The sequence below is a fragment of the Apus apus genome, chromosome 16 (genome assembly GCF_020740795.1).
Source record: "Apus apus isolate bApuApu2 chromosome 16, bApuApu2.pri.cur, whole genome shotgun sequence".
In the NCBI taxonomy this organism is placed as follows: Eukaryota; Metazoa; Chordata; class Aves; order Apodiformes; family Apodidae; genus Apus; species Apus apus.
Genome location: NC_067297.1, coordinates 6,012,477 through 6,037,743, shown reverse-complemented (window position 1 = coordinate 6,037,743; position 25,267 = coordinate 6,012,477). Strand labels below are relative to the sequence as shown.

The 25,267-nt window shown below is 44.0% G+C and overlaps 1 protein-coding gene across 2 annotated transcripts in view; it reads left to right on the top strand.

Moving 5' to 3' along the window:
• The first annotated feature begins 307 nt into the window (after window positions 1-307).
• HIC2 (HIC ZBTB transcriptional repressor 2) overlaps window positions 308-25,267 on the top strand; it is a 74,583-nt gene continuing 49,623 nt past the window's right edge. Inside the window, exons 1-2 of one of the 2 annotated variants that reach the window (XR_007891076.1) lie at window positions 308-551; window positions 1,201-1,682. The gene's annotated coding sequence lies outside the window, so the exon portion shown is untranslated. Of the gene's footprint in view, window positions 552-1,200; window positions 1,683-25,267 lie in introns of those variants that run through there. The other variant, XM_051634471.1, reaches the window with a different exon arrangement.

Genomic DNA, 25,267 nt, shown 5'->3' with positions numbered 1-25,267 from the left:
CCTGGGAGGGAGCAGCAGTATTTGGGTTGCCGGGACGTAGTGGTCGGGCTCCGGGCTGGGTTTCGGGGTGTGGGTGGCAGGGAAAGGGGGGGGGCGGCTCGGGGTGGGGGAAGCCCTGGTCCCTCGCTGGGAATTAGCCAGCTCCCAGTCCCTCTTCCAGCCCCGCCGCGGCAACATTTATTGCAAAAGCAGGAAATTGCTTATTACTAAACTAGCTGGCAAGGGAGCGGGAGCCGATGCTGTTCCACACTGGCACAGCACTTGCTTAGCTGCTGCTTTCCCTGCCTCTCCTTGTTCCGCTCTTTCTTCTTCTTCTTCCCCCTCTTTCTCTCCTCTCTCCCTCGCTCTCTCTTCTTCTTTTTTTCATTTTGGCTTCTATTCAAATGTGGGTCAGGGGTGAGCGGCTCCCAACGTCACAAGCTTGCAAGATGGCGCTGGGAGGAAGGCTGTGAGATGAGGAACAGGCTGGTATAAACCGAGAGGACAGGAGAGGGAGAGGAGGAGGAGAGGGGAAGGGGAAGAAAAGCTGCTGCTCCAGATGCAATAAGAAGGTAACGCGGAGCGGGGCGCGGGCGCGGGCGGGGGCGCGGGGCCGCGCGTCCCGCTCGGGCGGGCGGGCGGGCGCTGCCGGGCTCCGCGGTGCAGCCCAGCCCTGCTCCCCCGCTCTTTATTTGCAACCCCGGGTATTTTGCCCATCTGCACGGGTCCGCTGGGGAGGGTCGCTGGGGTGGCGGAGGGTGTCCCCTTGTTCCCTGCCCTGCAGCAGCCGTGCCCGGCACCAACGGTAGTTTCATTGAAAAAAATACAGATCGTTTTCTTTTCCCTCTTGCCCCCCTCTCTCCGTGCCCCGGGCCCCCTCCCCTCGCTCGCCCGGCGCGCTGCCCCGTTGCTTTCGGGGCCAGGGCGTGCATACGGTGTATTCCCCACCCTGCCTGTCTGGGGATTGCAAATGTTGGCTATTTGGTTGAAGCGGCTGGAAACTTTCCCCCTCCTCCCGTGCCATTTGTGTGTGTGTGTGTGTGCACGGGTGTGCGCTGCCCCTTCCCCGCGGCGCTGGGCTCGGGGCGGGGGGCCGCAGCTGCTGCCCGGGGCCGGCCGGCGTGGGGGCGACCGGCGGGGCGGGCAGGCAGCCCCGGAGCACCATCCTTCTCTCGCTCCCTGCAAGTGAGCCTTATTATTACTATTCTTTTTCCCCGAAAGGAGGGAACGGAGCCTCGGGGTACCGGGGGGCGTGTTTGTGCTGGGATCCGGCCGCATTGTGGAAGAGAGGGCAGGGAAGGGGCTCTCGGGACTTGCATCGCCTGCTTCCCCCCCCCGCAGTCCATCCGCGGGGCTGCAAGGCGGCGAGACAGGCCGGCATCCCCCAACCCCAGCGCCGGCCCCTGCCCCACCGGGCACCCCCTGCCCTACCGGGACCGCGGTGAACTTTTGCCCTGGCTCCCCCCCGTCCCTGCCGCCCCCCTCGGCCGTTCGGGATCGCGGAGGGAAGGACCCGCCGGCTCCGCTCGCTCTGCCCGTCGCTGCGGGTCTCTGGCTTTTGTTACGGCACCATCTCGGATGCAATGGACGGAGCGCAGGATCGCGCACCCTCCCGCGGCCGGGGGCTCGTAGGACCCTGCCCGCCGGCTTTGTGCCCCCGGAGGAAATGCGCGCTTCCCCGGCCCCGCCAGCCAGGCGCAGAGCTGTCCACCCGGTTTAAAAAATAAATAAATAATCAAATTGTATGTCTAGGCTGGCAATATTGGTACCGAGGCGCGTAACACTGTAGGTCAGGGAGCCGGGCGGGCTGATCGCTGCCCGCGGCTGCCCGGTCCCGGGTAAACGGCGCCGCGGAGCCGGGCCGGGCTCTACATCCCCAGGCGCGCCGGTGCCGGTGCCAGCTCGGCGGCGGGGGGAGCCGGGCTTTTTTGTTTATCTGGTTGCATTTAAAAGCAAAGCAACGCCGGCGGAGGGAGTAGGCGTGGGGGGAGGCCGTGTGCGCGGGCCCCTAGGCGGTGCACGGCGCGGGGAGCCCCGCGGGCGCGCAGGGCGGACGCGGTGCCCGCAGTGCCCAGGCTGCTCCCGGCCCCTTTCGTATGGGGCGAGAGCCGGCGGGAGAAGTCAATTATTGACTTCTGCTTGGAGCGGTCCCAGGTGGAAGTGGGCACCGCAGCGAGCAGGCGGCCCTCGGCGCGCCCCCCGCGCTCCCCGTTATCGCGGCCGCCAGCCGCGCTCCGCCCCGGGCGCTCCGCGGTCCCCGGACACCGCGCCCGGCCTCGCCGCCGCCCCGGCTGCTCCCGGCCGCTCGGCTGGACGCGTATTTACACACCGGGATTTGGCGACTCGAAACTTTCTGCTGCGAAATCCGCAGCCTTTGACAAACTCGGGCTGCCTCGGCGCTTCGAGAGGCGGGTAACTTCGCGTTCAGTATCTGCGAGCGGGGCGGGTGTATGTACCTTTACATCAAATTAATGAATTATATATGAAACCGAGTGTTTTAGCAGACAGCTACCGAAATCACCCTGGGTGTTACTTAGCTGTTAGAATAAATCTGAGAGAGCAGCCAGAGAGAGCAGTAAAATTACATTCTGCTAATAAACTGTCCTTTGACCAAAACTGGTTTAAATTTATTGCGGAATGCTGCTTGTATTTCAATGGCTCCCATGTTTTTCCACAAATTAAAGGAGAAGACAATATGCAATAGTCACTTTCATTGGAAAATGTCAGAACTATGAGCAGATGTTCGCTGTGCTTGATAAATACAGTGTATAAACAACTAGTATTTCAAGATGACTTATTACTATTTTTTATGACTCAGAAACTATTGTATATACTAAAGCAGCTCTGGAGAGAAAGCTGTAAATGACTCCTTAGGATTTCACAACAAATCAACATGGAGAAAATGACATATGGGAAGAAAATTGACTTATTTCCACAACTGCAAGTGGCCTCCTTTTTGCGCCTTTTCATTAGCAATCTAATCCTAAAAGCATTAGGAGCAATTATTTGCAGTGGTGCCTGACATTCTAGGTCTAATTATTTAAATCAGTTTAACTTTTGATGGTTGACCCATTAGGTCAAATCTGTGTGCCCTTTGTTATATTTATTAAAAAAAAAAAAAAAAAGGAGGGGCGAGAGGGGGGGGTCTTCAAACTTGCCACCTGCTACTGACATATCATTTTAGCTCTGGAGGAGATCAGCATTAAGAATAAGCAACCTCTTACATTTGTTACTTTCCATTCTACCACGGGTAAGGAAACCCTGCAGAAGTGCCTCCTTCTCTTGCATCTAAAACCCATCGCTTAATCGCAGCAGACGCGCGTGGCCGCGGGGGTGGAAGCAGCAGGAATGGGAGAATCCAGGGATACAGCAGGTTTTCCTTACGTTACGCTTCCCCATCTACGTAAAATGCAGGCGAGATGCACGTATATAAAGGGGATGATTTTTGCAGTGTTTGGGGGAAAAAGCTTCTTCCAAGGATGTGGGAGAGCTCTGAATCTTGAATGCATAAAGAAATGGCTCACGTTAGCATTCACATACGTTGCTGGGCAGAATGACTTATGGATGTGTAGATAGCAATAAGTATCGCAAGATGCTTGAAGCACTTGGTATCACGTGATAGGCTGGAGTGTCAGTGTTGAATGGTTTGGCAGAAGCCAATGTGTGACAGGGGGTGGGGGGAGAGAGGAGAGAAAGAGAAGGTGAGAGGCCTTATCCAGGAGGGTCCGCATTCAATTTATTTTGATTAGCTGTTTAAAACAACTAGAACACAGTGTAATGCTAATCAGTTTGGCTGTGTAATAGATTGAAACTCCCTATAATAGCCATTGCAGCCCAAAATTGGTGGTCACAGCATGATATTTGAAGTTATGAACAGTAGATCTTGCTATGAGAGCTCTTGTTTTCTCTACAGCCCATAGTAGTTAAGAACTGTCAAACAGTGTTGTGCATTCCTTTGACCTTGGATAGAAAATAATACATGGCCATTCTTTGAGCTCCTGCTAGCATCTCTGATGACAGATGTAGAGAAATAGGATAATATTTGAGAACTGAGAACTTCATCAGAAGTCCTGTTTGTGCTGACTGCAGCATTTGACCCTCTCATCCAGCCTCATGGACGTATTGCAGCTTGATAGGTATGATGATAAGGTTGTCATGTTTTCTTTACAGGAAACCAGGTTTCCCATCCCCATACCAAACCTGACTGAGAAAGTGTACAAACAAAACTGCAGTTTCTGACAACACCCAGGGAAGAGCGTTGCCACAAAGCAGCATTTCAGTGCAGCAGCAAATCTGGTCTTGGGGTGGGAGAAAGCAGAATCACACTTGTGACATAGCCATTATATTGGCTGTATTGTGCCAGGCAGAGCTCAATGGGAAGAGGGACCATTTTAGCATCAGCGGACAAACCTACCCTGCTGGGCTTGGAGAAAAATTAACAGAGCTCAGCTGTGGGATTGCAGCAGCTGAGTGCCAACCCAAGCATAAGCAGGAGAACATCTTTTAAAAAATAAAGGTGACTTCTCCTTTGGTTTGGTGTGGATTAAACACCAGTGATTAAACCACTAGGGCTGCTTAAATTGGTTTTTATCTTGCTGTAGTACTGGGACCAAGGACAACACACTGCAAGAGATTTCACTTTGCTGTGCAGTAGCTCATTGGCAAAGCAACAGCACTGGTTTGTTTAGGTCTTTTTTAACCAGCAGTGACAGTGTGCTTACTTCTCCCAAAAGCAGGAGAAACAATGTAAAAAAACCCAGTGTTCCTGAGAGTTGTATTTTCTTGTTCAGTTAGCATCTCCACGTTATAACAGGATGCCAATTTTAAGCTGGGTTTCTTTCCTTGAAGTATACGCTATTACAAGCTAGCTGTCCAAACTTGTAAGTTACTCACGCTTCTTGTTTGTAATTCCTGGAAAGAAAATTCACCCTCCAGTGCTAGCTCCCACAAAACAAGGAAGAAATGAAACAGTGAGGTCAGTCCTGAATTTTAAGCTGATATAAAAGGGGTTGTTACAATAGCTGTAAGGAGGAGACTATAACACTGCAATAGCTGTACCTGCTGTAAGTGACAGGTGGGAGAAATTTTGTTCTTTTTCATCTGTGTTTGGATGAGGGCCCAGTGCTGGCCACAAACTGCAATCCAGGATTAATCCTCACATAGTGTTTTCTTTCTATATATCAGATTTCTCATTTTGTTAATAAGTACAGCCTAGCATGCACTTTAAGTCAGCTGTTCTGGAGTGGAAGCAACAGGGTTTTGCATTATTGAAATGACGGCTCTCGTGCTTTCCTCGAGCCTGTATTGTTTGACCAAGGTAGGGTGGAGGGTGATCCTTGTAATCACAGATCCTAAACAGAGATTCTAGTTACTGATTTTACTTAATGGAAAGGAGTGGGGAATCTAGTTTATCCAGGATTACCTATGTACTGTATCACATTTTCTGATGTGCACACCATGGATTTCAAGGGGCTAAAAGAGTGATCTTTGAAAATCTCAAGCAAGTGTTTGGAAATGGACCTATTGTGGGAAGTTTCCTTCAGCACTGAGTCTCTTGCTAACGGAGAAAAGACAAACTGCTGAGCCCTCCTGCAGAAAGTGTTAGAAGACACATGCACTGACAGCTAAGCGGGGAGAGGAAGGGTCCTACTCTTCAGCTGGCACTAAGAAGATTTTAGAGTTAAGTGCAGGGAGTTTCCTGCTCAAAACTGTCATCAGGGGCTGCTCTCCCAGTGAAAATGGCCCTGAAAACAGGGTGTACTTCTTGCTTCTCTTACTAAATGTTCTGAGAGATTGATGCAGACACAAGGAACAACTACTTCTTCTTCCAGCTTTAGATACTGGATGGAAAAACTTGACAATGTTGTCCTCACCCAGGTTCTGGATGGGAGGTAGAAATCATTTCATGTCAGTATGCTGGCCTGAGGCACTCGCTGCCCATCAGTCTCTTGGGTAAAGGCAGAGGGGGCAGCTTTCAATAATACATCAGTTTGCCCTATCCACTCCCTTCCCCCACTGAACCAAACACCACGCAAGATAAAACTGTCTTTAAATCAGCCTTTTGCCATGAGTTTTAAAAGAGATACTTGACAGACTGACTGGGGAAGAGGCCTCATATGGTAAACAACCTTACTCTGCTCTTCATGCTGGGTTAGTCCCATTCATTCCTGGGCTGGTTTAAGATGACAGGGGTGTACAGCAGGTTCCTTTCCCTAAATGTGTGCTCATTTCCCATTGGATAAAGAGCCATTCAGTGTGTGGGTTTGGTTTTCCAGGAGTCACATAAAGACACTGCCATGAAGGACTCCACTTACTGCATTTCCATCTGCTGTCAAGATACCACCAGCCAGTTTGGCAGTTTGGGAATATTTTCCCTTGTCCGATAAAGAACAGATTAATTAGCATTGCCAGTTTTAACTGAGAACTGAAATCAGTTGACAGAAACTTTATTTTAAGGCTTGCTTGTTTGTCTCTTTGGTAGCTACTCTCCAGTGGAAAGACTGGATCTCAGTGGTTTGTACCTATTATAACATGTTGATGTGCAATGAAAAATAACTTTAAAGTAAATTTGGTATTACCTTCTGTTAAGCAGGAGGACAGAGTTTAACACATTAAAGCTGTGATTTAACATGCAAATCAGAAACAAAATTCATTTACTGTGGTATTGTTTCTGAGAAATGCATCAAGCAACTTCTTACATAGCATTAAATTCAGTGAAATTCTAAACCTGACTATTTTGAAGTATTAAATAAAAAAATTTCTTATCAAAATACTTTCTGGCGACTTCCTGAGGTCCCTTCCTATGTGACTTATTCTGTGGTTCTTATTCAGCTCCATTTTAAATGAAAAGCAAAGGAAGTGTTCTTTGAGCAAAAAGCAATTAATTCTTTTCTAGTTATGCTGCTATTTTATGACTTTAGAACTAGAAGATATTTTTCTCCAACACCTAGTTTTAATCTGGAGGGAAGTAAGCTTTGCTGCCCTTCTGCCCCTCCTCAAATCTCAATTGCTTTCTCCAGTCTGAAAGATCTAGTTATTGAACTAAAACTGGAAAAAAAATCCTCTCTGACCCTTTACAAGAGGTTCCTGATGCAAGAGGTTAGTTAACTGCCCAGGATTGGATGAAATAATAAAATAATGGCTTTCTCTATTGGCTTTCCTCAAAACTTCACTAGCAAACACATAAAATTGAAGACTGACTTTTAAAACAAAACAAAACAAAACACCGTATTTAAAAGCAAGTTTGAAATTATGCCAGTGTATAGTAAGACTTGAACTTATGCTGTTTTTATGTAATGTTGTTGCCCCTGCCTCTGGAAGGGTGAGGTGCTTTGTTATTCCTAGCTTCCGTTTACCCTTATGAAGTATTCAGAATGGTCCTCATGTGGACCTTTTTGCATCAAACTTCTCAAGTCCTTGAAAAAGGCTCTTTGTTCATTTTCTAGGCAGTTCAAATGCTCTTTGATAATGTGGTATTAGTGACATGAGTATGCCCAGTCTTCAAAAAAAAAAGTGGATGTCCTCCTAGGCAGGAAAAATAACTACCAAAGTTGTAGATGGCAGGGAACACACTAAAAAATATAAATGTGCATGCACATTTATGAAGTGTACACAGCCAGAACTGTAGCACCAAAACGGTCAATAAAAGGAATTTTGGCATAAGTGAGAGTTGTCATGTAATTCTTCAGATGCCAGCAGACTGATGTTTGGCTGAGCATGTTTTAAAAGTAATGTGAATTATAACTGGAGAAGAGTTACCCAGAAAACTGAGTTGTAAGTACTGACTGTTAGGAATTGATGCAGTGGCTGAATGTATGCACACATCTAATTCTTCTGGGTGAGCTTGTGGTCTAGGGAATTCTGGGTTCAGTTTCTGTCACTGATTTAATTTTTCCATGTTATGGTCATGAAGGAAGTTAAGCAACTTTTTCTTCATCTTTAAGGTATGGAGAATACAATGTCCTTGGTTTGTCTTGTAAATTTATCTTATAAATGCTGATCATATTTAAAAGTTTGCACAATGGGACCCTGACCTTAGCCAGGGCATAAAAATGCTGTCATCATACACATAATTCTAATAAAACTTCAAAATGATAAAGTTGCTATAGTATTATGCAAAACCTACAGTGGGGGAGGAAGAAGAGAGAAGATTGCTCTCCAGTCCTTCAGAAATGCTACATTTCGTAGTCTCTTGTACTTTATCAGACAAGGCTTTCAAAATGGTAATGAAAATTGAAACATGCTAGCTATAAAAATTATCTCCTTTTTGCTACATCATTGAAATTATTAATGAGACAATATCCCCCTGCACTGGGTTTTTCTGCAAGGTCTGTTTTGCACTGCCAGTCTCTTCCTGGGAATAAATAAATGCCTCTGAATAATGCCTTTCAGGATGTGCAGAGCAGCCGCTTGTATTTTTTTGTCTTTCCTCCCTGGGTTGCACGGGGCAGTGCCAGTGCTCTGCGTGATGCAATAGTCTTGGAAATTCTTGGAAAAGCACTTCCGTTTGCTCTAGGTAAAAATTGTATTGGCAGCAAAACTCACTCTGCTGTTTACAAGCTGGCAGCATTCTCAAGTGAACTCCAAGAAAAGTAGTTTAATGTATGCGGTTCTGCATCTCCATCCAAGATGCAGAGGTATTTGAGATTGTTGGCCTGTTATTATGGGTGGTGCCCCTGGAGAAGGAATGTCTTGAGTATTTCTCCGAGTGTGGACATTTTTTTAGTAGTTGAAGTCAGCTGGCTTATCCCAGTTGTGCTGGGTCTCTCAGTTTCTGATTGCTACTTGTAAGTGATGGGTTTAATTTCCATAGTGATATTCCTTAGCTCCTAAGGGAGGGGAAAAGTGACCTGAGTGTGGGGAGAGGAGCCTTTATCTTCACTCTGAAAATCTCTTGTTTTGTAGCTAAACCAAAGAGTTGAGTATGAGAATTTGTTTGCCACTGATCTGTTGTTTGATTCTGGAAAAACCATTTAATCTCTCAGTACCACTTTATCTCTACCTGTGTGAAGGCAGGATGTGTTGAAGAGAGGCTGAATTTCTGTTAACATTTAATGAACAGTAAATAACAGTAGGAGCCTCTATTGTCTAATGGTGCAAGAGGATTTCAAGCTGAATGCTGTACTAATACTTCAGCATCTTGTAAGTGCAACCAAATGCAGAAAAAATCAGTACATTTGATAGTGCTGTAGAACTGGAAATCACGCTGTTTTTTAAAAGCTGCCTGGAAGTGTAACTCACAACAGAGGACACTCGTGGAAGGAAAATGTATTTAAAGAGTCCTGCTGGAACGGTGATAATTTCAATATGCAATTAAAATATTTGCCTGTCCAGCAAACAGATCCTTTCCACCCAGGGCTCTCCAAATACTTTCATAATTAGTAATCTGTGACTTACATCTGTGTCTCTGGCATCTTAATATAATCTTTTTTGAGATGTTTTTATATGGCTTTCTGAAAGCTGCACAAGGGTTCTTCCCTACAAGAACAGAAGTCACGGCCATAGCCAGACAAACCAGCTTCCACTCCCAGAATACCCAAATGACTGATTAAATGCCCCACTTTCTCTCTTTAAGTTGTAGTAAAGAAACAAAATTTTCCTCTCCCAGATTTTGAGAGTTCTTATGACTGGGACCTGGGCTACATGACACCAGCTGTACCCTTTCAAAAGACTTATCAGTAGTTTTCTACCTAATACACAGAGCATCTAATGCCATATGCCAGAGGCTTGGGATGTTCCCCATCCATGAACTGGTTGGACAAGAAAGGGGGAAAGGAGTCCAGGTGAGTCCAAGCAAGTTTCCATTTGCGTCTACTCTGACATTATTTAGAATATTTGCCTATTTGTACTCACTTCCTCCAAGGTTATACACAGACCCGTGCTGCCTCCTTGTCTGTCTGAACCAGCTTGGGTTGTACCTTCACCAAGAAGCAAAAAATAAAAACCAACCCCAAAGCACCCTCCCTAAACCTTCTTGGAGCAGAAGCAAAGCACATCCCCTTTGAGGTGGAGGGGAAGCTGCTTCATTACAATGGCTTTGACCATCAAAAGTGGTGAGTGGGAGGGTATCTGACAGCGTAAGCGCTGTAGATTGACTGGATGGGGTCACATTTTTGTAAGCGAGAAGGTAGCAGCTGTCCTTTGTGGCATGCAGGACGTGGCATTTCAGGGGAACTTGCAGATTTTTTTTCCATAAGAACTGCTCCATGCTGTGCCATGCTGCTGTCCCACCCCTCCCTCTCCTGTGCCTTGGGAGGGGGGGAAGGGGCTGGGTGCCCATCAGAAATGCTTGAACTGGCATGGGGAAAGCAAGTCTGCCTCTTCTAAACTGACACATTACTGGAGACTAATCAGTCAAGCTTGTAGCTTTAATTTTGGTTTTGGTTCCCAGTTTTTTAAATCTTCCGGGAAGAAAGAATGGCAGCATCTTGAGTGAAGTCAGTGAAGTGCCAGGGTGTGGGATTTCCCTAAGTCAGTGTCTGTCTTGCTACTTTTTAACAAAATGTTTGAAATTAAAGAAGCAGAGAGTTGTGTGAACCTGGTGGGTTTGCAATAAAAGGAAAAAATGAACCGTGCAAACTGGTTGTTGGTCAGATCAGAGTCTTTAGGGGAAACTGTCTCTAATAGATGTCATTGTAAGGGTAATGCTGCACTTGGCACCAAAAATTAGATTTAATGCCATAAATGGAGATAAAGCACATTGCAGCTGACAATATACTTCCAGACCATGTCCCTGGCTGAGGAGCTGGCAATGCAAGGCACAAAGAGGTGCAGCATAGATAACTGGCTGGGGGGGGGTCAGATTCTGCAAATGCTTACTCAGACACTTTGCTTGAACTCAGTGTGACTGCTGGAGTAAGAGCTTGCACAATCCAGCCTGAGGAGTGGGGCTGGGGCCCTAGAGATGTTGAGTAAAACAGAACTGCTCAGGGGGGTTTATTTATTTTTCAACGTCCTGGTGAGGTGGGCTTTAAGTAAATGCCTGCTTCCGACCCTGACTTGTATGCCTGTTTATTTGCTGTAATTACCTGTAACCTCGAATTGCAAAACTCCTGTGGATACACTAGTGATGCCTCTGCAAAGTTTCCCTAGCAAAACTTCAACTGGATTTTAAAAGCACATGCCTCTTTCAAAACACTTAGCTGTAAAGTTCAGTCCTGCCAACCTGGTGGACTGAGAAAGTTTTGGAAAAGGTCAGAGGGCTGTATTGACTACTATGGGGCAAATTTCCCAGGCTGATTTGTTGCCTGCACTCTTTGAAGGGAGTGGAGCACCTGCACATCCCCTTCTGGGGATTCCCTTCAAATGTGGGGAAGCCTCAAACAGGTGTGTGCAGCTGGCATGGCCTTGGCCCAAGGTGGGGAGAGGTGTGGCTGGGACAGGTCTGAACCTGCTTTTGGGCTGGAGCAGGGAATCAAAGAGGCTGTGAGTAGTAGCAGTTCTAAGTTCCTCTCATTCCCCTGAGCATAGGGAAGGGATGCTAACCTTTGCCAGGCAGAGTTCAGGAAGCTATTCTCCACTTTTCTGCAGCCTGTTAGGAAGCAGGCAGTGGGCAAGGGAGTTGCAGCTGCTTGTCCCTCCTCTGAGAGGCAGCGAGTTGGCTGCCAGGGCAGATGCTGACTAATTGTGTCAGGGAAGAAGTGGGAGGCAAGAGAGCTGATTCAGATCCCTGGTTTAAAAGTCCTGAGCCTGGCTGAGTGAATGCCTGATGAATGTATTTTCTTCTCAGATTCATTTGCTTTGAGGTCACAGTTCAGAGACTCAAGAGAAAACAGGCAAGACATTATGAGTCTCGCTGCCTGTGTCACACACTCACTGTTTAGGTGCTCTCCGTGTACAAGGCTTTGACAAAGTGACATCCCAGATAGACTGTGGTACTACTGCGTCAGAGAAGGCTTTGGCTGGGATGTCTTCTTGGGTAGGGGTTTGAATCTTTCTTTTTCTTAGGAGGCAGTTTGTTGGCTGGTGTTAAAAAATTATTCCTTCTGATGGGTCATTGGATCCTTTTCATAACACCTTTCTAGCTTATTTTAAAAACTTAAATGTTCAAGGGATAAATGAAGCATTTATTTTGCTTTCATTGAGAAGAGTGCAAGCACTTCAGCTGAGTAGGAAAGAAAAGCACAATTATTCATAGGAAGCCAGTCTCTACAGTGAATGACTGAACAAAAAGGTCCCACTGAAAGAGTACATCAATTCTACTCAGGGAAACAGACTTTTAAATTCCATTCATCCCCATAAGTCTTAGAGAAAAATACATTTTCTCCCTCCTGCTCCTTGTCAGAGATTCTGGTGGAAAAAATTATATATCTCTTCCCAATCTAGATTTTAGAATGTATTTGCTCTTTAAGAACAAGTCAGCACACTAATCCTGTTTCATGTTAACCACTATGAAATATGGTGTTAACTTTTTAGCCCTACAGTGGCAGGAAATGGGATTTAAGACTTTTTTCATTGAGTATATAAGAGTTCAGAAGCAGGATTAAATAAAAATAAAAATCCTTACAATCCTCTCTCTGTGACTATTTCCATGGACTAATCTTTCAGTTAATCTCATTTGTCTATTACGCAATTTGATGTATGATTTTGACCATGATAGTCTTTAAAGGCAAGTTGACACTTCAGATCCCTGTGCTGGCTTCAACTCTTAGTCCATAGTGTCTATTTATTTTGATTTGTGCTTTGGTTGTCTAACCTGTTGGATTCTTTGCTTCTTCCAGAATTCCCCATTGTGCACATAATTGTTTTCTCCAATCATTTCTACATAATTGCTGTATCACTGTAATCTCTTAATTCTCTAGGCTGTGCCTATTCCTATCTGTTCTCTCAGTCTCTTTTCACACAAACTCTGCATCATGTTTTGGACTGTCCTTCATAAATGTCACAGTAATTGCTTCATTGTAAGCTACTCCAGAAGTTCAAAATCACCAAGTAGTCTAGGGTTATATCCATGCAAGTGTTGGTGTAGCATCTGTTTGTGCATGAAGACTTTAGAATAAGATCTGTGTTTCAAAACTGTCTGTAAACATCCTTCCTGTTATAATACTTGAAGGCCATTTGGCACAAATACTTTTTTCCTGACTTGTATGAGACTGATATCCCAGTAATAACAAAGCACCATTGCAGATGCATTTAGAGAGAGGGAAAATGAGGAACATCTACTGTGACTTGCAGGAAAATCTTCTGGCTGTTCTAGTGATGATGTTGTTTCCACTTCCCTTCAATATACTTTTTAATGTTCAGGTAATTCTTCTGGAGCAGCAAGTCACGTGGTAGAGTTCTAAGGAATATTCCAAAAAAGACAAACTTGAATGTGTTGCTGCTTTGTCTTGCTAGATACCAGTGGTCAAATTGAATCCCCTGGTTGTACAATTCCCACTTGTTTCTGACCTCAAGCCTCCAGCCTATGTCAAAGTCTTGCTTTCTAGAACTGTATGCCTTTATGTCTGGGAGAAACTTGTGACTGATGGAGGGTTTGATATCAAATGCTCTCAAAACATATTGAAATCCATAGGCTGAGGGTGCTTATTGCTAAGATCAGGCCCAACAGCTAAGATGCAATTTGCAGATCAGATCCCTTCTGCAGCTGGGTCACAGAGCCTTGGAGAGAAGCAGTAGATAGTCTCATTCCCTGCCATGGACAGTCTTGAGCCTTCTCATTATATTGATCATTATTTTATACACACATGTATGCACTCTGTCTCTAATTTAAATCTATGTGAATAATACCAGATATGAGTGTTCCTGTGTGGAATAACTAACTCAAGTTAAGCTTGGCATTCAATTACAACAGGAAAAAATGGGTTTTGGTACTTAGTGCTGAATAGCAGAGGCCAACTCATCAAGTTTTCTGTTGCAAAAAATGCTAGGTCTGAATTTCTTGAATAGTGAGTGTCTATGACAGGCCCAGAGACATGACAGCACATGTGGAGCACATGAAGGGGAGGACACACAACATGAATTTTTCTGCAGGTTTTAACAAAGCCAGAATCTTCTGTGCCCTCTCGGCTCTGCCATACAGAACAAAAGCCCCAGGGAGTTTGTTTCTGCAGTCATCTGAGAGCTGCCAGCACAAAATGAAAGCCCCAAGGGTTTCTCCAGTCATTGAAGGGGCATCCACAGCCTATAAATGTGAAAATGCAACTGAGCTGCACTTTGAAAGTGAGAGATGGTGGCCTGGCAAGGTCACTGGGGAGTCACTGAACAGTCAAGGCTGACACAATATGAAACTCATGAACTTGTGCTTAAACAATAAATTTGTTTAACCAGTATGTGACTTACTGCATGCTGGTGGCTGGTAGGCCCCACATCCCAAATGTTCCTCTGTCACCTTCCCCATGCCTGTACATAAGTCACCTCCCCTTTGGGAGGGGAAGGACACTTAATGTGGCACAAAGACTGTTGGAAAATCCCAGAGTCACACTTTATTTCAGATCTGGGCATGTGGGATTCCTGGGTCTAACAAGTAACATGAGTTTTCCTCTGCTCTCTTTTAAGAGGGACTGCCCACTTCTGTATCTGGAGGCAAGGTTCTTTGGTGTGAGGAGCAGTACTAGTCTGCTCCTGTGTTTGGCTCCATCATACAGATATGCAAGCCTTGGAAGTGAGTGATGTTGTTGCTTTCCCTGGAGGCCTCAGAATGCAGCTCACCCTGAGTGGTGGGGCAGAAAGTGCTGTAGGAGGGAGCTGGAGGGCAGCGTGGGCAATGCAGGGGTTCTTGCTCTAGCCCTTGGCTGTCTGGATCCCTGGCAGGCAGAGCTGCTGCATGGCCACCGTCACGGACAGTTGCACCTGATGTGTGGGAGTTACTTGGCACCTTGTGGATGTAGTTTCCCATTGATTTTTGGTGGAATTGATTTATAGAGCTATTTAATGGAATTGATTCTTTTTACAACTTTTTTCCCCTCTTAAAGACCAATTGCTTTTCTTGAGTGATGGCTACAAGTTTGTGTTTGTATATTAAAATGCTCATGCACCAACTGTGTTCTTTCTACTCGCATGGCAGAGAAAGTCTCAATCTCAAATGCCATCTTAAATTTTAATATTATATTTGATGTATGACCTGGAATAAATTAAATGTGCTTGAACTTGCAAGATGAAATCCTAGTGGTGGGTATAACCACAAAGCAGTGTTCTATTAAGCCAAGGACTGTTGAGAATGTCTGTTGTGGTTGTGTCTGGGTTACAAGTGGCTCCCTTTAGTTTAGTGTAGGTGGATATTTTTATTCTGCCTGGCTTGTGAACAAGGGGATGAAAATTCAAAATTTACCTACAAGAAGTCTAAGACTCTGATGAGTTTTCTTTTACAAGCCCATAGGTAGGAACCACATTTTTATCCTAAACAAAATATTTTTATTGTACTTAATGTCTTTCATTGAATGTCACTCCACAGTGGCTTGTATTAAGAAAATACTATATTCTGTACCTGGAGGAATACCTGAGAAAGTGTGAATATCATAATTCTCTATTACTGTTTTGCACTTTGCAGGACAGTTCTGTCAGTAAGTTTAACTTGCAAATTTGTGTTGTGGTTTTTGGCCTTCTTTCTTATTTCCTTCCTTTCTGTCTGTCTTCTTTCAAGAAGCACCAAAATAAAATGGGGCAGGATCCTAGCTCTGAGTGAGACTCCTGAGCAGAGAGGTTTAAACGTGTGCTGAGGGATCCAGCTAACAACTGCCTGTCAGGATACAATGAAATAAATAATCTCTGAAACAGTCAGCACCCAAATCATACAAGGTATTAGCAATCCAAAAGTACCTCCTTGAATGGCAATGTGAAACAAACAGGACATCAGCCATCACAGTTGTTTCATGTGATCCCTGTGTGAAACTTAGCTAAGCAATTTGGCAGCTGTATGTCATACTAACTGGAGCTTCCAAGTGGTGGTCTGATGTAGCCCTAGCATAGTACATTTGGGTAATCTAGTTATCACCAGAGAAGTGACAGAGAGAGAGTCAGCACTAGTCAACATCCTATTTGAATAGAAAACTTCATGACTGCTTATCAAAACTTCCACCCCTGGCCAGCTATAATCTGTAGCCATCTAAAAACTGTTGAGAATCCAGCAGGGCCCCCTGTTGTGCATTTAACTTATACTGTGTGTTTAACAGGATGGCCAAGAATAATATCATTAGTATGCTGAATGTGCAACTGCTGAAGAAGTGGGTTGTACATGTGAACAAAGCTTAGCAGGAAAACTGTAGATGGTACATGCATGATGCAGAGCAGATAATAGCAGTTTATCCGGTTGTCTTTTATCTACAACTCTAAATCCCACATACCATTTATTTTGGAAAAGGACTCCAAATGTAAGCAAATTGCTCTGACCCAGATTTTAAACTGGTAAAGGAACTTGAATTCACATGCAAGACAATATGGTCCCTTTTGCAAAACCTAGTATGTAAATGTGGCTTGCTTAGAGAGGCTTCCAACAACAATCAACCTTCACCATGTGTCCCAGAAGGCAGCAAAGAGCAAAGACATTATTTAACATCTTAGTGATCCTAAATAGCAGTCTTTGAGAGGGAAAACTATATCAATACTTTGTAAATTAAACATGCAGCAGTTGAATTATACTGTAGTTTTACAGAGGTGTTTTATATACCACAGCCACGTTGTAAACTAGATTTTGTTTGCTTGCAATTATACTTGTGATTTGTAGTCTGTCTCTGACAGATGTGTGTCTCTCTCTAACCATCACATGCCCTAAGCAATTATGCAGAGTTAACAAAACCTACAGAAGGCAACTGCTCTTATCTGACTTGCCCCATGCCAAGTCTTTGCCTTCCAGTCTCTGCTGGGAAATAGTAGAAATTCCGGGCATTCTTTGGAAGGGAGAGGGTTAAGTTTAAAGAGAAGGGTATCTTGTCTTTCACCACTACTGGGGTGGAAAGATTTTAACTGTGCCTGCTCCCTAGAGGTGCTTCATTATGGGTGTGATGATATGGCCTTGGCATGTCCTTGTGGGATAGGTTGGACATTAAGGATCTGTACTGCCAAGGTTCTTCCTTGTCATGTGGACAAATTCTGGCATCCTGATTCTCAGGACTTCAGAAAAAGCATTTACATGAGAATATGAGATTTCACAGTTGTTCTCAAGTAAGTTAGTCTATAGCAAAGTCTTTATATAAAAGCATTGTTTGGCTGAGGGACTGCAGAGCCCTAAGGTTGCCCCTGGGTGCTGGATAAGCACAGTCTCTTCCCTGAAGCCTGTCATTGTCTAAATGGACAGTACAGGCAAAAGGTGAGAAAGGAAGTGGAGACACAAAGTTGCATTATTCAGCCAAGGTGGTGTGACAGATGGAAAGAACTAGGAGAAGAACCTAAATTCCTTCATTTCCAGCTTACTTTGCTACCAGAACAGACTACTGTTATTACAGCACTCTTTTTTGCATCCTTACTCTTCCAAATAAATTAACTTTCCTTGCCTCAAGGACTGACACAGCTTCTGGTGTATTTTAGCTATTCCAGAGAACTGGAACAACAAGCACACAAACAAGTTACTGCACACTGACTGATCACTGCTTACTCTGTATGTGAGGCTTTAGCTTATCGCAGTGGAAGGTAACCAGATGAAACAGCTTTGTGTCCAGGACAAAGCCAGACACACAAGTAGAAGTTGCTTCTGGATTTGCACAGCTACACATCAGTCTTGCTAGTTCTGGAGATACCTGCTTTGTGATCCCATCCCTGGCTTCCTGGTGCTGTGCACAAGTGGCTGTAAGGCTATGCCAGATCAGTCTGCCCTATCTCCAGTTTGGGCATGTGTGTGCATCTTACCTGGACTGTGTCTGAGCTGTAGCCAGCTCTTCCATTAAGTCATCATGGTGTAAGTTCTTCACTGTGTAACTTAAAAAGAGCAACATCTATATCCGACCAGACTAACTGCTCACCTACCCTAGGAACACATAATAGACACCCTGTTTTTATGAGCCTCTTTGAGACAAAGTGGCAGTAAGAGGAAACAAATGCAACTCCTTACTGCCCTGTACTCTGTGGTAGGATGATTTTATCAGAAAGCTCCTGTAGTTGTCCACTCTAATCTTACTAGTGTTTTAAATTCCTTGCCAAACTCTTGCCTTACTAAGAGTTCGAGGGATTACATTTCTGTGTAGCTTGGACTCAGAAAGCTATGAGATGGAAACAAATAGTCCTGCTCCAGAAGATGGTAAATAGGGGCAAACAGTTACTTAGTCTTTGTGTGTTGCCTTGGTAAATTTAAAGACTTCCGTGTATTAAATGATGCAATACCAAATTCCTTACAAAAATAAAATGCCTGTAATCAGATAATGGTTGCTCTGGTGCTAGTGGTAACATGGCATTGAATATCTCTTGGTTTGGCTTCCACAGTTCAGGGGTGAGGGGAACTGCAATGGTGTTTACTGAGCCAATAAACTTCTCACTAAACATAATTCATGGGCTCTAGCTGGCTAATAACCAGGACCTCAATGCTCTAACAGTTGGCCCCATACATTTTAAAACAAAGCTTTATTTGAAGTGAAAACTTTAAGAAAAATAAACTTTAGGATTTAGTGGCCTCTAATATTATCCACCTCCACAGGCCATGAGAGATCTCGTAAATAGAGAGTGCACTTCTAAATATTTCTATTGCAGTCTCTTTGACCAATGCTAAAAGACTGCTGGCTCCAGAGATTGCCTTGGCATCGTTTTTTTGTTTGCTGTTTTTAAACTTACAGAAATTCATACACTTCTTTTAAAATAACACTGTGCAGGGATTTTTTCCCCCGTTTGTGTTTAAAAGGAGTTTCTGCTGACCATTTGAGTGCTTGAGGTAGTCAGCATTTCTTCTGTTACAAGAACAAGGTGAAGAGCTGAAACAAGGCTTAGTCTCTTTAAGATGGCATTTAAAAAAATTATTTCCATAACCTTTATTACAGTCTTGGTTTTTCTCTGGAGAGATCTTCATCTGAACAGGTTTATTTAAACACTTGCTAGATTATGTAGCAGGATTTCCCTTCCTCTCCTCATGAATGAAGACCTGTGCTTCTGCAGGTTCACTCAAGGAGCGCTCCTCCTCGGAGCCCTACAGAACTTAAGATCTGGATTGGTTTTGGATCCCCATCATTTCCCTGTGTGTAAAAGAGTATTCTTGTGTTCTGTGTTTGTTTAGCTTCTCATGAATTAAATCTAAATTCTTAAAGAATCCTTAGCAATTCTCAGAGGGTTGTGGGTGAGTGGTGGTTCTCTACTCTGGTGCACGTGTAATTTGTACTGGGAGCAAAGTTATTCATTTTTAAGGAATGGAAACCAGTTAATTGAGATTTCTTCTAAGGGTTTTACCTTCTCAGTGAGAACTTGCCACTTTGTGCTTCAGCTTTTTCCTCGGATGGCTGAAGAAACAACGCTTGCCTGCCTCCTGTCAGATGCTTTGAAGTCTGTAGATGAAAGATCCATATGAATGCAAAGTACTTGCCAGTTAATGTCAGCAAGTAATTTTGCTTTTACCTTGATTGAAAAAGCTTTATTGTGAGCTTACAATGCATAGATCTGCATATGCACCAGTAGCTCTTTCCTTTTTACTTAAGTCTTTTGGAGAATGATATTGACTACCTCTGAGAAAGATAGAGGGAGGTTAGATAACAACATTATCCAAGGAAATTTCTTGTCATGTGACACTTAAAATAATACTTAGTTATATTTTGAAAAAGAAAAAAATTATAACTATACATCCAGTCACAAGGAGGTCCTGCTAAATGCTGCTTGTTTGTTGCCCTTCAGGGATTATTTCTGATGCAGAGCTAAGCCTAGTTTCATCAATGCATAGCAAAGTTCTATTCTTATACACTGATTTGATAAGATAACCTAATTAGTGTCTTGGTCCATTGATGCAGACCTCTACCATCCAAAACTAACATTAGGTTATTAAATCAATTTTTGTATTTGTTACAGTAACAAGTTAAAATAGCATTATTTAGATACCGTTTGTCTAAACTTAGATAAGTCATTCAACTGTATCTGTGTTTGTGTATCCGCATTCTTCTTCTGCTTTTAAAAACCAGCACAAATTCACTAGGTTGGTGTAGGCTTTGGATTTTTTGGCTTTTATTATTTGGTGTGGAGGGTCTTCCCTGTCAGTTATTTGTGTCTTGTTTGTGTGGCTCTGCCTCCCCTGCAGCAGATGGGCAGTAAGGAAATGAGAGCTCCAGTAGATAAATGCAGCAGCAGCAGCAGCTTCTTTCAAGAAGTGTATCCATGAAGCAGGTCACAAGTGAGATGGTGTCTGGGGAGTTAATCTGGACAGATATCTACTAGAGATTTCTGCTGACACAGATTGGGAGACCTGGAATTGAAGGCTAAACTGGCACAGAGCCAAAGTCAACAGAGAGAAGAATTTTTAGGTAGAAAGGCAGGTCTAAGTTTCCCCAGATTGCAGTTGTCTTGGGGAGCTTGGGAGCCTCCTGGCTCCAGAGAGGGAAGAAAGAGGTCTTGCCAAAGGCTCCTTACATGTATAAATGCTACCCCAAGCCCCTAGTTCATAGGCTAATACAGGTATTTGCTGTTCTGCTGGAAGTGGGTTGACTTACTCAAAGGTTGCAGGGAATTGGTTTTGTAGGTAAACTTTGATGTGTTTTGCTTTTTTTTTTATTTCTAGAGGCACAGGTCCTATAGGACAGTGATTGATACAGCCTGATGCTGAGGCCATTGTGTCTAGTGAGATGTATTTTTTTCTTTAAATATTGTGGGGTTTAGTAACATGGGCTGCAGACCACAATTCTGCTCTGTCACTTGGTTTTGTAACACATTTACCTGCACGGGGACATCCTGCTTTTTGCATGCGTGAGGACTTCAGGGTGAGAGCTGAGCCCTGTTCAGCTTTGTTCCCAAATTCTGCAGTGGAACACAGGACTCTTTGAGAATGCAATGGGCCAAGCTGTGCTGCTGTGTGCTGCTGGCACGACTGTGCAGGGCCAGATGGAGAGGGAAGTCTATTTAATGGGGCTGTGTGTTATTGGAACTTGCCATCTAACATTCCTTGCTTTCCCCAGTGTGTTCTCCCCCTTCCAGGGTGGAATGCAGTAATTGCCATACCAGAAAGAAGCCATGATCTGTCTGTCTAGTCTGGCATCCTTTCTCTAAGAGAGGCAAACACCAGATGCTTGAGGGAAAGGTACAAGAACTCCTAAAACAAACAACTGTGGAATAACTTGCCCATAGAGGAAGTTGGTGGTTGGTTTATGCCCTAAGGCGAGAGAGTTTCCAGCCTTTACATGAATGTTCTGTGTAGCTGGGTATTCTCTGTCATAGGCAACATACTTGCACTTAAGCCTTTCCTGCTGACTCCTTGCCTCTTGAATTGGGGACCAAGGACCTCAACAGGTCAGCTGCACTGCTGGGTGCTGTGTTTGAATGATGGGAGAGGGACAGCAAGGTGTGATAGTGCTCCACAGTGTGTCGTTGGTACCATTGCCTGTAGACCAGTGATCACTCTTGGCAGCTGTCATTCACATCTCCTCCTTATTTTGTTTGCTAGTTTTGATGTCTGTTGGCTTTTTTTCAGTGGCCTGTTGTAAGCAGCCCCTGTCTCTTGTGCTAAAGGCATGAACTATGTTTGCCTGTGTCCTTTTTCTGTAGTGCTCCATTTTGCATATCTCTGTCCTCTGCTCTGAGCCCCTTCTAGCTCTACCTGTACAAAACTCTTTCTTCATTTTTCACAGCTTTGTGCTGTATCTCATGTCTTCCCTGTGTATTAGGCCTGATGAATATTCTAGATGTTCCTGGTCTTTCTGTAGCTCTTCCTGGAGAGGATCCTGAGAGACCCTGTTCCAGGCACTATTACCCAAACGACAGGATTTACTCTATTCAGTAAAGTGTGATCTGAGCTCTTCCCTGCTTCTCCCTTCTAAACACAAGAGAAGGAGGATTGGTTCCATTGGTGCCCGATCAAGGCCACTGAACCTCCTTTGTGAGTCAAGAAAAGAACTACTATCTAGTTCCCTCCCTCCTGGTGTTCTCCAGTGGCTAAATCTTTTATCACAAGCTGCACATGTGAACAGCATGTCCCACCACATAGGAACACTGCTGGTAACTGGTGTGAAATAGCCTCCAGCAACTGAAAGCAGGAGCGAGAGGCCTGGCTAGAAATGAGAAAGACCTCAAGCAATAGCTTCATTCTCTGGTGCTGATGCAGAAGTCAATATTATGCAGGCCCTGTGTTCACCTTGGGGACAAGGAAGAGGAGAGTACTTTTTAAATTATGTATTGCTAATTCTTTCCCAACCAGCCAGCCTGGGATTTCCTTGCATTCTGAGGCAATGCTTTCATCTGTCTCCTGTTTTAACAATCTTGACTTGCTTGAGAAGTTGGTTTTCCTTCTTGTAGAAGGAAATTGGAGCCAGTGTTGTTTACTAAATATCTATAATAAAAAAATCTTTATCCTTTTGTTTTCTTTCCTCTCCTACTCAAAAAAATGGTGGCATAGAAAGTAGCATGTATTCTTTGGGGAAAGATCTTTTGGGTTCAGCCTGTTTAGTACCCACGGTTACCAGACTGCTCTCAGTTCAAGCAGCTGGTCTGTCTCCCTTGTGCTAGCTGGACTTTCATAGTCAATGGTTCTGATTTGCTGCAAGGTCTCCCAGCAATCCTAGGTAAACTGAAGTGGAGAAGCTAAGTCTCTTTTCCTCAATGGCAGCTAGAAATTTACCATTACTTGCCATTTTGCGTCTGTGAAATGATTGTTGCTGAGCCCTTTTGATGAAAATTGTGTCCATGCAACCAGCTGAGTTGTGGTGTTGTTTGGCCCTTGATGAAGGTGTATAGAGGTCTGCACTGCTTAGGTAAGCTGGAAAGTAATGCCATGGATGTTTCTTATGTGCTGTTGTCTTTTTCCATTTTTTATATTAGTGTCCTTTTTCCTTCTGATATTTTCATTTTTTAACAACACGTATGCTCTGGTGGATTGAAACAGAAGGCAGATGCAGAGCCAGAGGCAGGGTTTTCTTAATGCAGCTTGAGATTTGTACCCATGGATCATTAGAAAAATTGAATGTATAATTTTAGTTAGCTTATTTTTAAGTGAAGGGTAAATGAATATTCTTTAGCATGGAAGTGGGAAGACTTCCTATGCCACATTTGACTCCAGCATAGCATGTAACTGCATCCTTTGTTCAACCCACTAATCCCTGCATGGGCATTCTTAGAATTTAAATGCTCTTAATTCAGTAAAATGAGATAAACCAAATTAAAGTTCCTTTTAATATTGAATGAATGTGTCTGTACAGAGATATAATGTGGTTTAGCTAATTCACTTTAAATTCACAACTTTAGTTAATCTGAATTAAGTTTCCCAAGCCCTGCGTGTAAAGACCTCTTTATTTAGAAAAAGCTGCTCTTGTGGAAAGAGCAATGGACTCAGCCCTGTCTTGAGGCATTCTGGCATGCAGCTGGCTTTTTCAGAGAGGGAGTTTCTGGGCATTAGCAAATTGCCTACCACATCCTTTTCTTGTCTCAGAATGCCTCTGTGCTCCCTCCTAATAGTGAGGTTTCTAAGCCATTACTCTGTTTTTATTTGCTGTGCAGCTCAGGAAACAATATTTCAGCAACTTGCGTCATTTCAGAACAGGGAAAGTTAAACTCATCCTAAAACCAGCCATGAGCACACCCTTTGATTTGAAAGGCCTGTCCAGTGGATACTCACTGCCCAGGGCAGATACAGAGCAGGAAGCAGAATGTGGGATCTCTACAATAGCAGGGGTTTGTGCTGTAAAACCTGACTTGTGTTGCTTTTAGATGGGAAAGCCAAATGATTAGGACAACTATCTTTCAATGTTGGAACTTGAGCTCAGAGGTTTGCTCCTGCAAATACATCGTTTTCTGCTTGGAAATGATCCTGTGGTCATGTTACACTTTTCTTATGAAAGGAGAAACTGGTCACATGGGTCAAGTATAACCATTTAGGATAAACACAGTTTAATGAAACTTGCTGCTGCCAGATGTAAGGAGTGCTGGACCATGTGAACGTTGACTGCAAGTTCCACCCAGTTCTGGTTTTTGGACTGTTTTCTCACTCTTGCCCTAATGGGAAGTTGTTCATGGAATCATTGCATTGTTTCATGGGCTGCTGTTTTTGCCAAAAGATCAGCTAGGGGGGATCAGCTGGAATTTCCAGTACATTGATCATGGATGTTATGAATAAGGGGTAGGAAATAACAGAACAACTTTGAGTTGGAGTACAGAGGCAAACAGACATAGGGGAGGTGGTTTTCTATGGGTCAGCTAGTGAATTCATGTTCCTTCCACCTGGCAAAGTCATGTCTGATATACTGAAGTCTCCAGAAGTCCTGAAAACAGCATGCACTGTGCGTGTGTACTATAAATAAACTTTTAAAAATGTAATTTAAAAACACCTCTGGCAAAGCACATGCTTACCTGAAACTTGCCTGGTGAAGGCTGACTCAGGGGTGTAGGAAGGAGATGGGGAAAGAGCAAGTGGGAGGAAATAAATGGAACCTCCTGTCAGAGAAAAGCCACTTGTTTTTAATTTTCATGCTGTCCAAGCTCCTGGCATGTCAGCTTTGGGAGAACCCTAGCGACTTTCTGGATACTTGCCCTTGGCATGTATGTGTGTGTGTGAACTAAGAACTCAAGTATTAATAAAGCTGCATGAGCAGGTTTAGTCAACCTACTAGAAAAGGATCAGATGTCTTGGAATTACGGTTGATTCTTCAGTTCCAGGAATCCAAATTGCTCCTGCTGACAGTCTCCAAAAAATTAGACAGAAGTCTGCTTAATGAATTTTCATGTGTTCAACCTGCCATTTAGATAGCTGCATCCCTTTAGGTTAAATGGACAATACTTTTGATCTGCACAGAACCAGAGGCTGTTTGGGGAAATGGAGCTCTCTTAGGGTAGATTCCCCTGGTACTGTCTGTGCAGGTTTATAATCTGCACTGCTGCTGTCTCAAAGCAGGGCTGGCTTACTTGTTTGTTTTTTAAAGATGTATGAAAACATAATGTATCTTTGAGCAGGAAAAAGAAGTCTTTTACATCAAGGCCTCTTTAGATTGGCCACTAAGGGGTTAAACACACTGCCCAGTACTGAGGAAGCGTGTTCCAAGGCAGGCATTGACTGGAATAAGGTTTTGCTGCAGACACACAGCTGATGTGCTTGCAACAAAGATTGCAGGCTTATCAGTAAAGATAAACATGCAAGGGCTTCCAAAACCATGTGTCCCTGCCACTTGTTTGGGATCCTTTTTCAGAGACCAAGAGAAAATACAAGATATTCTCCAAGATAGATGCTGCTTCGAAGAGGGAAGCCAGCAGACTTTGT